Source organism: Euprymna scolopes, chromosome 35 (assembly GCF_053919585.1).
Source record: "Euprymna scolopes isolate OS-2025 chromosome 35, ASM5391958v1, whole genome shotgun sequence".
NCBI lineage: Eukaryota > Metazoa > Mollusca > Cephalopoda > Sepiida > Sepiolidae > Euprymna > Euprymna scolopes.
In genome coordinates, this window is record NC_136516.1 from 54796177 (window position 1) to 54811176 (window position 15000).

The following is a 15000-nucleotide window of genomic DNA, read 5'->3' on the forward strand; positions in this document are numbered from 1 at the left end:
GAGAGAGATGGGACGAGATGAATAAAGGGGAAATTAAGGAGAGCGAGTGTAAACACGAAAATGTGAGAGTGAGAGAGAGTGTCCATGAGAAAGAGAGACTTATTAGAAACTACTTTTCAATAGATTTGATAAAGTCGTGCAACGTTTGGCCATTGAATAAAAAATAAGCAAGCATCATGTAAAATACGGACAAAAAGAAATGGCAAAAATGAATACACAACAATGGCAGACAAAATCGTGTAAGATTGAATAAAAAAATCTACCTTTTAATAATTCATCGAGTTGATTAAGTACATTCATACAGTAAATTCTTCATTAGTTTTTACGGCGTATCTAAACAGTTTCGGTTATTTAATGCCAAAAACACAATGCCGATGGGTGAAATGCATTTCTGATATGTACCAATTACTTGTATGAAAAGTCGCGATTTGAATAATCTATTGGATTGAGGAATTGTAGAGCTTCAGTATTTTTGGACATGGTCATCTTTTATGTTTCAGAAACGTACATATCTTTTTTTTACCATATCACTTATCTAGACGTGGCAGCCACTCAAGAATAAGGGTTAATAAGTACCGTGATGGTGGAAATTGCATTAATTTATATTAGAGTACGGATCAACAAAAACCTGATTACGTTATACTTGAAAGAGACCATGTTATAGTCAGCTGGTAAACTGCTCTGTAATATTGTGTTCCAGAGACAATCAGTCATAGAAAAAAGAAAACTCTGCCCATGGAATTTTTGCTTAATTTTAGGCAGAGATCAGGAGTAAGAAACTCGCTTATAGTTGTTGGAACTAGTTGTGTGTTTGCCATGAATATCTTTCAGGGGAAGCAAAGAGTTAATGTCTTTCAGGGGAAGCATAGAGTATGGGTTGGGGTAAGGGTTAGAGTAAGGGTTATGTAGGGGAAGCATAGAGTGAATGTCTTCCAGGTGAAGCATCGAGTGAGTGTCTTGCAAAGGAAGCATTTAGTGAATGTCTTGCAGGGGAAGCATAGACTGAATGTCTTGCAGGGGAAGCATAGAGTGAATGTCTTGCAGGGAAAGCATAGAGTGAATGTCTTGCAGGGGAAGAATAGAGTGAATGTCTCGCAGGAGAAGACTAGAATGAATATCTTGCAGGGAAAGAATAGAGTGAATGTCTTGCAGGGGAAGCATAAAGTGAATGTGTTGCAGGGGAAGCATATAGTGATGTCTTTAAGTGGAAGCATAGAGTGAATGTCTCGCAGGAGAAGACTAGAATGAATATCTTGCAGGGAAAGAATAGAGTGAATGTGTTGCAGGGGAAGCATAAAGTGAATGTGTTGCAGGGGAAGCATAGAGTGAATGTCTTGCAGGGGAAGCATAAAGTGAATGTGTGTCAGGGGAAGCATAGAGTTAGTGTCTTGTAGGGGAAGGATAGAGTAAATGTCTTGAAGGGAAGCATAGAGCGAATGTCTTGCAGGGGAAGCATAGAGTGAATGTCTTTCAGGGGAAGCATAGAGTGAATGTCTTGCAGGGGAAGCATAGAGTGAATGTCTTGGAGGGGAAGCACAGAGTTAATGTCTTGCAGGGGAAGCTTAGATGAAGGTTTTCTAAGGGAAACGGAGTAAATGTCTTGCAAGGAAGCATAGCGTGAATGACTTCCAGGGGAAGCATAGAGTGAATGTCTTGCAGGGGAAGCATAGAGTGAATGTATTTCAGGGGAAGCATAGAGTGAATATCTTGCAGTGGAAGAATAGAGTTAATGTCTGGCAAGGGAAGCATACAGTGAATGTCTGGCAAGGGAAGCATAGAGTGAATTTCTTGGAGGGGAAGCATAGATTGAATGTCTTCCAGGGGAAGCATAGAGTTAATATTTTTCAGAGTAAGCATAGAGTAAATGTCTTTCAGGAAAGCATAGAGTTAGTGTCTTGCAGGGGAAGGATAGAGTGAATATCTTGAAGGGAAGCATAGAGTGAATGTCTTGAGTGGAGCGAATAGAGTGAAGGTCTTGCAGGGGGAGCATAGATTAAACGTCTTCCAGGGGAAGCATAGATTAATGTCTGTCAGGGGAAACATAGAGTGAATGTCTTGCAGGGGAAGAATAGATGAATATTTTCTAAGGGAAACATGGAGTGAATTTCTTGCAGGGGAAGCATAGAGTGAATATCTTGCAGGGGAGGCATAGAGTGAATGTCTAGCAGGAGAAGCATAGAGTGAAGGTCTTGCAGGGGAAGAATAGATGAATATTTTCTAAGGGAAACATGGAGTGAATTTCTTGCAGGGGAAGCATAGAGTGAATATCTTGCAGGGGAAGCATAGAGTGAATGTCTAGCAGGAGAAGCATAGAGTGAAGATCTTGCAGGGGAAGAATAGAGTGAATGTCTTGCAGGGGAAACATAGAGTGAATTTCTTGCAGGGGAAGCATGGAGTGAATTTCTTAGAAGGGAAGCGTAGAGTGAATGTTTTGCAGGGATAGCATATAGTGAATGTCTTGCTTGGGAAGAATAGAGTGAATGTCTTTCAGAGGAAGCATAGAGTGATTGTCTTGGAAGGGAAGTACAGAGTGAATGGCTTGCAGGGGAAGCATAGAGTAAATGTCTTGCAGGGGAAGCTTAGAGTGAAGGTCTTGCAAGGGAAGCACTGAGTTAATGTCTTGCAGGCGCGGCATAGAGTGAATTTCTTGCAGGAGAAGCATAGAGTGAATGTCTTGCAGGTTAAGCATAGAGTGAGTGTCTTGCAGAGGAACCATAGAGGAAATGTCTTACAGGAGAAGGATAGAGTGAATGTCTGGCAGGGGAAGCATAGAGTGAATGTCTGTCAGGGGAAGCATAGAGTGAATGTCTTGCAGGGGAAGCATAGAGTGAATGTCTGTCAGGGGAAGCATACAGTTAATGTCTTTCAGGGGAAGCATAGCGTGAATGTCTTGCAGGCGAAGCATAGAGTGAATATTTTGTTAGCGTAACATGGAGTGAATGTCTTGCAAGGAAGCACATTATTTCATCTTAGGACGTATTTAGCTCTCATACGAATAGAGGACTACATCAGAATGAGATATCTATTGGAGCAGTAAAATGATCATTTTTCCAGTTACCTTGGTAACAAATTTGAGGTAGGTTTTTTATTTCAGATCAGGAGTGAAAGTCAGTACCAGAAGCTTCTTCTAGACGAGAGCCATTTATTTCAATTTGGGTCAGGTGGGGATCAAAGCATTGTTGATGCAATAAGAGAATTTGGCTTAGGATACATTAAAATTAACCAGCCACATTTTGCACCACACGGGTTGCATGATCTCGTTCCTTCTACCATGACTTGGTAGAAATCCGACATAATTCCCAATGGCTGATGGAAAGAGAGCATGCTACCATTATGAATTTCGAAGTCCAGGTATATTCCCGAGATTGACAGAAAGATTTCCGAATTCGGTAAAATACCCACCTAAAGAAGGTTGGAGATTACAATGACTGAATTGTTGAAATGAGAACAATAGTCTGAAGAATTCCAATAAAATTACATTTCAACATTTCATGCAACAAACAACAAATAGGAAAGTTGACATAAATTTTGATTTGAGTAATTGTATTTGTTGTTCTGAAGATCAGGAACATCGAGGAATATGTTTTGCTTTATTTATTAGTCGCTATCTCAATTTAAATGCACATGATTCAAGAACAGATCAAATATGATGCATGAAACCATTAATTTCTAAAAAAAAAAGTCTTTTTAGATTTGAAAAAATTTAGTTTGTTTGACTTGTATTCATTAAAAAAAAATAGTAAAATGGATGTTTAGTTTGCTCAAAGCATTGTGTGTAATGTATAACAATTTGGTTGTTCAAAGCAATGCAGCATTCAGTTGAAGACTGTTTGATAGAAACTAATATGGGAAGATTTGAAAAATTTGACACTCCTCCTCCACATAAAGCTATGGACTTGTATGATGGACTTGAGGCCACAAACCGCCTGATCAAGTGAGATGTTTGCCCTAATTTATGTTATGGGTCCAATTGTGTGAAGTGTGACCAGTTTTGACTTGTTACTAAGTAGTGTAAATATCACTAACCAAAAGCAAGGACTTCCCTATGAAAATGCTGTGTAGGGTCTCAGACCAAGCAAAACGCCAGTGGGCTATTCAGCAGAAGATAAATGACAGGGTAGTTTGTACTGAAGGACGTAACAGCAAATTGCTAAAAGTATGGGCATGAAGATCATTTCATGGCTGCAAGAAAAATAATGGACTACTCCAATCAATTTATTCTTTTTTTTATATTACCTTTGGCGATTGATAAACTGAGAAAGAAAGAGAAAAAGAGTATAAAATAAGAGAAGCAGGGGTATGGTGTAAAACACCACAGTGAGAGAGAGAGAGAGAGAGAGAGAGAGAGAGAGTGAGAGTGATAGACAAAATCTTAAGAGAGTAAATTTCAAATTATAACTATCTCTAATAATTTTTTCCAATGTAACTCAATACCAAAACCAGATAATATTTGAACATGTATTTTGTATGATCATAATATATAGGAAAAAAGCCTCAGCTTTTATATAATAATAAATATATAGTGCAAAACTATTTGTAAAAATATATAGAGCACTTTTTTGTGTTGATATTGTGGGTATAAACAGTGAGATTTACCTTTGTCACTGGTGCCAGGGCATAGGTAATAAGAATTCAGCTTGGGCAAAAATGGAGGAAAATGATATTATAGTTTGCGGCATTTACAAGTCTAGTCACACTGAAGAATTGTGATAGATGATACAGCAAAATCCCGCTGAGGACTATGTATATATATATATATATATATATATATATATATATATATATATATATATATATATGTATATATATATATATATATCAATTGGCAGTCTAAATTAGTTGGATTTTCCATCAATACTTCCGGTTTCCAGAAAACACTAGAAAACTCAGCCTTCAGGATTAAAAATACCTACTGTAACTGATCCTTCATCTGATGAATTAAAATAGTAACACAGTATGAAGCTCTCCGCTCCTGGAGGAAAGAATAGTATAAGATTAGACTAAAATTATGAAAAACATATATGTTTACATTCAAGTAATATGCAGTGACTGGTACTAGAGTTATAAGAAAATTTAAAGTTGGATATGAATTAAACATAAAAAATTAAAGGTATGAAATTTTTTAATCGCTATTATAAAAAAAGTCATTTTATGTGTCTGTGTGTGTGAGAGTTCCTTTCACATGGGTTCCAAAACAGTTGAACCTGTCTTTTGTAAATTTTGCACAAAGATAATTTATATTTCTTGTAGTGATTTTAGATATGTTTTGTACTAAAATTGATCCGATAAGTATTGAAAAGCGAAAAAATTTGATCTGAAAAATAGTTTATTTCTTATAGATAAAAAAGAAGAATTTTTGTATGTTACACTGGCAAAGGAGATAATAACATTTAAGCAAATAATTTCTTTTTTTTTCTTTTTTTTTTACACAATGATCACCACTTATCAAGGCCCGGAACCCACTCATGGATAAGGGTTATTGCAAGTACATTACGTTAGTGTGGAGATTTGATGAAGTGTTTACTTAAGAGGGCGGTTCATTAGGAATTTGTTAATGTTGGACTTGAAGACATCCAAGTTGTAGTCAGGTGGGAAGCAGGCAGACGGGACAGAGTTCCACAGGCGTGCAGTTCTTAGAAAGAAGCTTTGTTCATGGAATTCACGTTTTGATTTAGGCACAGAGTGGGGGAAATTTTTCACAGTGGATTCAGCTAGACGGGTGTTTTTCGTGAAAGATTGGCGAGGGGGGACCAGAGATTGGAGTTCAGACGAGCACCTGCCATGGAAATAACGATAAAACAAGGATAGACTCGCAACGTCTCTTCTGTGGCAGAGAGGTTGCAGGGTAGAGAAAAGGGCATCCCCCACTAAGCCACAAAGTCTATTTTGTACTCTGTCAAGGCAGGATAGGCTGTTTTTAGCAGCTCCTGCCCAGATATGGCAACGGTATTCCATCCTTGGACGTACTTGGCTTTTATATATGCTTACAAAAAACAGTATTGTATTGAAATATATTTGGTGGTAGAGCATTCGAGTACAGATTGAATGATCCCCTGTTTAAGCCAGGGTGGACCTCACCATATTATTTTAAGTTTTTCTTATTAGGAGTTCAATTTACGATAAAAGTAAAGGTACCATTTAAAATCACTGCAAATCATTTCTTTGTTTGCATTTCTTTTTTTTTTTTTTTTTTTTTTTGCAAATTAGTCTATTGGGTAAATTATTCCTTGTAATATAAAATATTCAATAAATTAAATAAATTAAAATATCATGTTTAAGCATATTGTACGACCGGGCAACACAGGGCATCCAACTAGTAAATATATATAACACTACTTTGTTAAATCATACTGCTATTGTTCAAGTATAATGCCAATTGAAATATAAAATTGAACAAGTAATTGATCATTGGTTATTTCTCCTCAATTACATGCACACCCACACATTTATATAATATTAGCAGGGAGACCCGACGTTGTTCAGGATTGAATGAGGATCAATACCTGTATCACCCACCCATATTTCTATTGTCATCGAAATCGCCTATTTTTCTATCAAATCGATTCATTGCATGCTCTAGTTAGGAACCCCCTCCTGATGTGTACCAGGCGTAAGCTAACCATGCCTCCTTGCCCTAAATTAATCCACAATACATTGTTATTTACATTGCACTGTAGATAATCTACTTCTAGTTTTATAGAATTATCTGTAAATAATGGTTTCATTTTAAGTTTAAAATGCAAAAGTAAAGCATTATGGTTCAGTTGTGTTCTAAGCAGAAATTTTCATTCTGAACGTGCCCCTGTCTTATTAAAGAACCGACTGTTGATTTTATGAACACATTTTTACATAATCGCTTGAATTAAAGTTAAACATACACAAATCAAGTACCATGGTTCAATTATGCTCTAAAAAGAAACATTAATTTCGAACGTGCTCCTATCTTATAAAAAATCAACAGTTAATTTTACAGGCTGGGCCTTTCTGCTTGTGTCATAATAAAATTTGCAAACGCACTTGTGATGGTTAGGTTGTAAAAATTGCATTCCTTCTTTAAATTCATTTTTCGATTATCGATTTCCGATACTGATTATATGCATTCCAATTCAAAACCTACGAATAATCCCATACACAGTTAAGTACCAAACGTTTTCGAGTCCATAGGAAACGAACTCTCACACACAAACACAGTTCTTTATATATATATATATATATATATATATATATATATATATATATATATATATATATATATATATATATATATATATATATAAAGAGCCAATACAAATTAACTCGCGTTTCTGTGCTAAGCACATATTTTCAGGGCTGAAAAAATAAATTGTCCAAAGGAAAATATAAGATATAAATATTGGTTGCCAACGACATTTTTCTTACTGTTATAACTACAGTTGTGGGAGAGTGAAAGCGTTTTAAGTGTGTCAAGTTCATTACTCCCCTCCTTACATTTACACATTAGAGAACTATATGCAGCAATAGCATACATATTTACACACACACACACACACACACACACACACACACACACACACACACACACACACACACACACACACACACACACGAACACACACATACATACATACACACACATATATATATATATATCCGATCGTATGTTATTATTTTTTGTTTTGTTCAGTGATATATATATATATATATATATATATATATATATATATATATATATATACATATATATATATATATATACAGGGTGAACAGAAAGTCCTTGGACCAATTCAAAAGTGGTTTATTAATAGAAAATTACAAAAATATAAATTAAACATGAATGAAAATTATAAGTTAGGAAACCAAGAATAAATTCAAATTATTTATTTTCAATGTGATGTCCCTTCCTTTCGATTAGATGTGGAATTCTCTGTCTGAAGTTACCAACCGAGGCACGCAGCGTTTCCTGAGGTATTTTAGCCCATTCACTCAGAACAGATGTCTTCAAAGCATCAACACTTGGATGAGCAACAGAACAGACCTTTGCCTCCAACAAAGACCACACAAAAAAATCCATGGGATTCAAATCAGGCGATGAAGGAGGCCACATCTCCTTACTCCAGAATCTTGGAAAATGACGTTGGCACCAGTCCTGAGTTTTTCTGGAGGTGTGGGATGGTGCTTCATCTTGTTGGGCGGTGAAAGGCTGATCTTTGAAGTGTTTCTTCATCACTTCAAATGCTGGAACCAAAATATCGTTAATGTAGCGATCTGTGTTGATGTTAACCCCCTGCTCCACGAAAATCAGAGGCGACTTCCAAGATTTGGAGACTGCAGTCCACACCATGAGGGAAGACGGCTTTTGTCGGCGGAAAACTATTCTCATGGAGTCATCAATGTCTGCTGAAGATTTTGCGTAAACTTTGTCGTTCTGATTGTTAACAGTCGCTTCAATTGTGAAGAGTTTTTCATCAGAAAAAAACGATCTCTCGCTCTGCCGTGCCAGCCTTCAGTTCTCCAAGAAGAAGCTTTGCTCTTTCAAGTCTCTTGTGCTTTTGGGCAGGTGTGAGGTACTGTCTCTTTCTCATCTTGTAGGGGGACAACTGGAGATCGTTTTTTACGATTGTTCTCATCGAGGTCACGCTCACATTCATGTCGTTAGCCATTTGTCTTGCAGATCTCTTCGGGTTCCTCCTTACCCTCTCTCGGACAGCTTTAATCACCTTCTTTGTTCGAGCAGTGCGAGGTCTTCCACTCCTAGGACGGTCTTCAGATGTACCAAGTTCCTTAAATCTGTTCACAACATGGTACACGGTGGATTTAGCCACTTTCAAGAGCTTAATAATCTCTGAGTTTGTCCTTCCCACGCAATGAAGTTGAATTATGGCCTCTCGTTTGCTCATTTTTCTGAAAGTTTAAACAAAATTATTTTAATATTTTTGTTGAAAATAATTAGATCAATAGTTAGACTAAATACTTACTTTATTCGAAAAGAGAAAAAGTGATTTTAACAATATTTAATTTTAAAACGAAAAATGGTCCAAAGACTTTCTGTTCACCCTGTATATATAGCTACTTCATTTACTCACATAAATTAATATACGAAAGTATAGATTTATGCTTAAACTTTAAGTATTTACTTCAAAAGTGCTCAATACGTAGGTAGAGCTAGTCGTAATTTATAAAATATATATGGCGATTAAGCTACACTGAATATTCAGCGTTTCATCCACTCTAGGATTCGTCAGGCTTATGCGTGAATTCTGTGGTTGTTTCTCGTTTTTATATGATATAATATATATTTATAAATATATATTTTATAAATTACTATATATATATATATATATATATATATATATATATATATATATATATATATATATATATATAACAGCCCTTCAAATGCTGAGTTATGAGCAAGAAATGTTCATAAAGGAAGGTGATTGATTTGTCTGTCTATATTTCAGCGACCCCACATATTTTTATGTATTTTTTAATTCAATTACTATTTTGATCTTCTAGACAAAGTTTCATATTTGTATTTAAATGAGCTCTCCAATACACACACCATCGCTTAGGGGAATTAATTTCTTCTTTTATTTTTATATTTCTTATGGTCATTAATACATTACCTGAAAGTATTTCATTCAAACTCCCCGGCTTAACGTTCATAGGGAACATGAATTGGGACAGATATATTGAGGGCGTTGCCACGGCTGCTGCAAAGAAGGTGATCTCTCTCTACCGGACTAGAATGTTACTTATGCCTGAGACTATCCTGTACCTCTACAAGGCGACCATTCACCCATGTATGAAGTATTGTTGCCACATTTGGCTGGTGCACCTGATACTAATCTTTCCCTCTTATGCACTGTTCAAAAAAGAGTCGCCAGCTTAATAGGTCCTGCACTGTCTGTTACAGGGAAAGGCTGTCCCCTTTCCATGTAAATAAAAAGAGTATTAAATGGGTGGGAATGAGATTAGAATAAGCCGAGACTCGAACCTTGTAAGCAAAGTTAAGAATTGGAATGTTAGACTTTAGTCTATCGATAAATTCTATTAGAAATAGTTAGATATTGTTTATATCGTAAAAAGAATTGATTGTTCATTCTGTTTGGAATCGTAATGTTAAAAAGGTCAGTTATATGCTGTGAGTTCTTTTGTTGTCAAAAGCGTATGCATAGCCACGTGAATTGGTCACGTTTGGAAAACACACTTCTGACGTCATAGCGAAGGGGAATTCTCAATATAGGAGCTAGAGTTAGTCAGTCTGTGAGTCAGTCAGAGTGTCAGTCAGAGAGAGAGAGAGAGAGAGAGAGAGAGAGAGAGAGAGAGAGAGAGAGAGAGTTGAGAGTCAGTCAGTTGGCAATCAGTGGTCAGCTGACCGTTTGTAAGCGAAGGGTAGAAGATTAACCATGTAGCTCCAAATTGAATTCCTGATGTCATCAGCATTCGACCAGTCCAATGAATAAAGAATCATCTTTGTGTTTTTGTAAAACTGTTGTCATGTGTCTTCTTTTAACACCAAAAAGGTAATGTGTTAAACATCTTATAACGAACTTTGTGTAAGCCTTACAAGATTATGTAGTTCCCCTCCTTAGTGTATACTTGTATACATCTCCAGTCAGTATCTATATGAAGTCCCAAGCATCCCAAGCAAAACTGTATAAATGTCTTCTCTCTCTCATCACTATCGTTATATCCGTTACGTAATGTCTCGATATGAATCCCCCGTCATATGCTTCAATATGAAACCCCACTATTCAACAAGTCAGCTAGGCTTCAACCTCTGTTCTATTGACGAAATGTTGCATCCCTCTGTCTGCTTTACAAGTATTTTAATGATAAATACTCTGAAGAACACCAAGCCTTGAGCCCCTCGACGTAAATGCCCTCAACAAACCTGACAAGCAGCTAAATCCCACCGCTATGCAGAAGAGATCCCTAGATGCCAGAAAGCATTCTATTCTAATAGTTTCTTTCCTGCTTCCCTGACTACTGACGTACAGAAGTTCAAGTGTAATGTAAACAAACATCTTGCTGGTCAACTTCCTACACAATATCCTTGAAAATTATGTCCCCGGTAGTAGCCCTCTACATTAAAGAGGCAATGTGCTTTGTTTGCAGTGAAAATGAAATAAAAAAAATAAAGTTTTGTATAAACTTATGGCTTAAATGTTTATTATTAAAAGTTTTGGTTTCAATTATTTCAAGTAGTGATCTTTACAAAGTCATAGCGCGTTGGCAAAGCTAGTATATATATATGAACCGATAAGAATAAGAATAAGTTATTCGGGAATATATACATTCGTTAAAGAAACGTGCCATTCAGAAACCAATGCTCTTAAGAGATCTTAGGGGCATATATATATATATATATATATATATATATATATATATATATATATATATATATATATGTATATATATGTATATATATATATGTATATATATATATATGTATACATATATATATATATGTATATATATATGTATATATATGTATGTATGTATATATATATATATATATATATATATATATATATATATATTTGCTTTATTTTCCTTTCTTTGAGTCTGTGGCTTGTCACATAAAAATTCATATTTTTTGTCCGTCTTTCAACCCTCTCATGTGAAATCCCTTTCATAATTCATGAAACCTTGTCTTATTTTTTTATTTTTACTTTTCGTTGTCCTTAAAAATGCGCATGTATTTAAAGACACGAGTATATACACGTAAATAAACTCACATGCATAAAACAAACACACATTTGCATACATTCACACATTTTGTATTAGTCGCAGCATTTTGATGTCACAACATGGCACAACATCTGATATATGAATCGTACATCAGGTCAAATGTGGTGGACTTATGTTTTGAATTTGGGGGATGATTATTTCTATTGGTACTTCATCCTATAATTGTCTGTGCAGCAACTGATAACGTCTTATGTGAAAAAACATTTCTAAGTGACAGCCTTTTTTGAGGTCGATAGTTCAATTCTCACCACAAACAATTTCTTTTACTCATTTTCACTCCAAACAAAGCTTATTGTCACTTGGAACATAAGGGGCTACTATTTGGATCATGTCTAACAGGTGACTGTGGAGAGTTGCATAGCGATATGTTTGTGCACATTATATTAAAACTTCTTCAGGTTAGTACAGGAAGGAAAGAAGGAAACAGGGGGGGAATTCCAAAGTCTAGCAGTTCGAGGGAAGAAGATATTAGAGTGGAAGGTTTCTGGCATCTAGAGACCTGAACAGTGAAGGGATGGGATGTTGCTTGTGATGTTAGTCGGTTGACACAAATGCTTCAGGGTACGTTTCATTAAAGTATTTGTAAAACAAGTACACGGAGGATGGCACAGAAAATAATAATTAGGATTAGAATAAAATATAAATAATTCAATTACTTCACTGCAATGGTTGATGGAAGAAGAACAATATACCCACGCGTATCACAGATAAACAGTTCAGTTTGAAATTCTGTATAGCTTCCATTGTTCGAAAAACAGATCCTTGAAGAAGAGTGGAGGTTACATCGGTCAAAACATTTTGAAACTAACAAACAAGTAAAAACTATTGGTTTGAATATTGTTGAATATTTATGTTTTTTATTTTTAGTTTTAACAGCAGCAGCAGCAGCAGCAGCAGGGAGGTGATGGTGGCTAAGTGGTTAACAATATGGACTGACCTCCTGGGTGTGCAATGTTGTAGTCTAGTTTATTGTACAGAAACACTTTCACTTAGGGATGTTGGCATCATCTTCACATGGTTCCCCCATCCCGTAATCATTCAATGATTTTCTAGGAAGAATTCTAACCGGAAAGATATCAGGGAAACGAATGTCAACAATAATCATTTGATTCATTCAAAATGAAGGAATGATGCTCAACAACAAGAACAACAGCAGGTGGACTCTCAACTAGAACAGACTGATAGCACCTAGAATTAGAATGAGCAATCTGAGATAAGTTAGTTTAAAAACAAGAAATTATGAGAAATCAATGGTGGAAAAAGAGAGAAAATCAAGCACTATCTAGAAACGCCCTACAACATGTCAACCCTAATTATGACACTACGCAGAGCTCAGATATTGGCTTTTCAAAATCAATCAAGCAGCTGATATATCTTGCAGAAAGTTCAGCCACAGTGACGAGACGGTGGAACATATATATAATAGACTAGCAGTTCAGCCCAGCTTTATTTGGGCCCCATATACTGTTCATAACTTTATGTGCATATGTATATATATATATATGTATATAGTAACCAGTTTGACTCATGTCCAGGTAACCGACATCTAAAATTTCAAGTGTTTAGACCCAAAATTAGTGGAGGAGTTTGATAGAGTGTGAAAAGGTCAACTCTTTCAACTTTGACCTCTTGACAGCCAAAATTTCGCCAAAATCTCGTTATGTCAAATCTCGAGTCTGTAGACTAAAAATTGGCAGAGTAATTTAGTAGGGAAATGTACACACATAGACAGACACACAGACAATTTCACTTTTATAGATATAATAGCAGTTCAGCCAGGTTTTGCTCGAGCTCTATATACTGTTCATAACTTTATGTGCATATGTATATATGCATGTGCACATAAATTATATATTAAAAAGTTTGACTCATACCCAGGTAACCTACATCTAAAATTTCAAGTGTTTGACCCAAAATTGGCAGAGGAGTTTTGTAGAGTCTGCAAAGGTTCACTCTTTCAAATTTGACCTCTTGGCAGCAAAATTTTCACCCAAGAACTGATTAAAAAGTTTGCTGCATGTCTGAATACTGTAGATGTAAAATTTCAAATGTTTAGACCCAAAATTGGCTGCATAGTTTGCTAGAGACCGCAATAGTAACATCTTTTGAACTTTGACCCCTTGGCAGCCAATTTTCTACCAAAAACCGATTAAAAAGCTTGCCCTATGTCTGAATACACTTTAAATTCCAAATGTTTACACTAAAAATTGGCTGAGTAATTTGGTAGAGACCGCAAAGGTAAAAATTTTTAAGACTTTGACCCCAATTTTGATAAATAAAACGTTTGTTAAAAATAAAATAGCACTGAAATATTCTTTCTTTAAAGACAAAATTCACATAAAAAGTAAATAGTTAAAACATAAATAATTCATTAAACTGTGACGTCACTGCAGTAACAGCTAACCAGTCCTTAAACAATGATATAGAGTACATAAATCAATTTACTAAAAGGTTTATAAAAGCTAATGAAAGTATGGACAGATGTGTTGTTGGAGGTGAACTATATCAGTGGGAGATGAAGAGAAAAACGTGCCCAGATGTCTTTGCTTTATATGGGTTGGTGTGGGCCCTTCACATTATCATGGAAAATGCGTTTCTAATTACCAGCAAGAATCTACACCCTCTCCCATGATTTTTGTGACATCTACACCCTCAATCTGCTATTTGAATATACGCCATTGTGAGTAAAATGATATATAGTCTCATTTGCAGGATGCGATTATGGATGGATTTACTGGATCCAACTGAAGAAGGAAAAAAAACGGCAAAAGAAGCAGGAGGAGTAGAAAAAAGAACGGGAGTGTAGAAAAAATATTTCAGTTTTGGTCGTTTTATTTTACAATAGATCAAAATATTTTCAGATTATTAAATGTCGAGGTCAACAATTTAGAAAACGTCTTTTAATAGTTGATTTCAGTCGAGTTTGTTATTATGTTTGTGAGCAGACTACCGTCCACATCGCTTGACCAATCGTTACAAAGCTCGGTCAAAATTTCAGTCATGGTCTAAATGTGATCTAGATATTAAAAAATTAAATGTCAAGGTGATAAGGTGAATGTCAAATTTTTGGCGATAACTTTAGTTCTGTCCATATTTAAGAATCATTACTTAGTCACATTATAACCAATAACGTCCGGCATTTTAGTTGACATTTAACTGTTACAAGTTCGATTATGGTCTAAATTTTGACGGAATTTCAAATTCTGATTCATAAAACTTAGATATGTGATCTTACACTCTATTCTAACAAAAACCATCATGCTA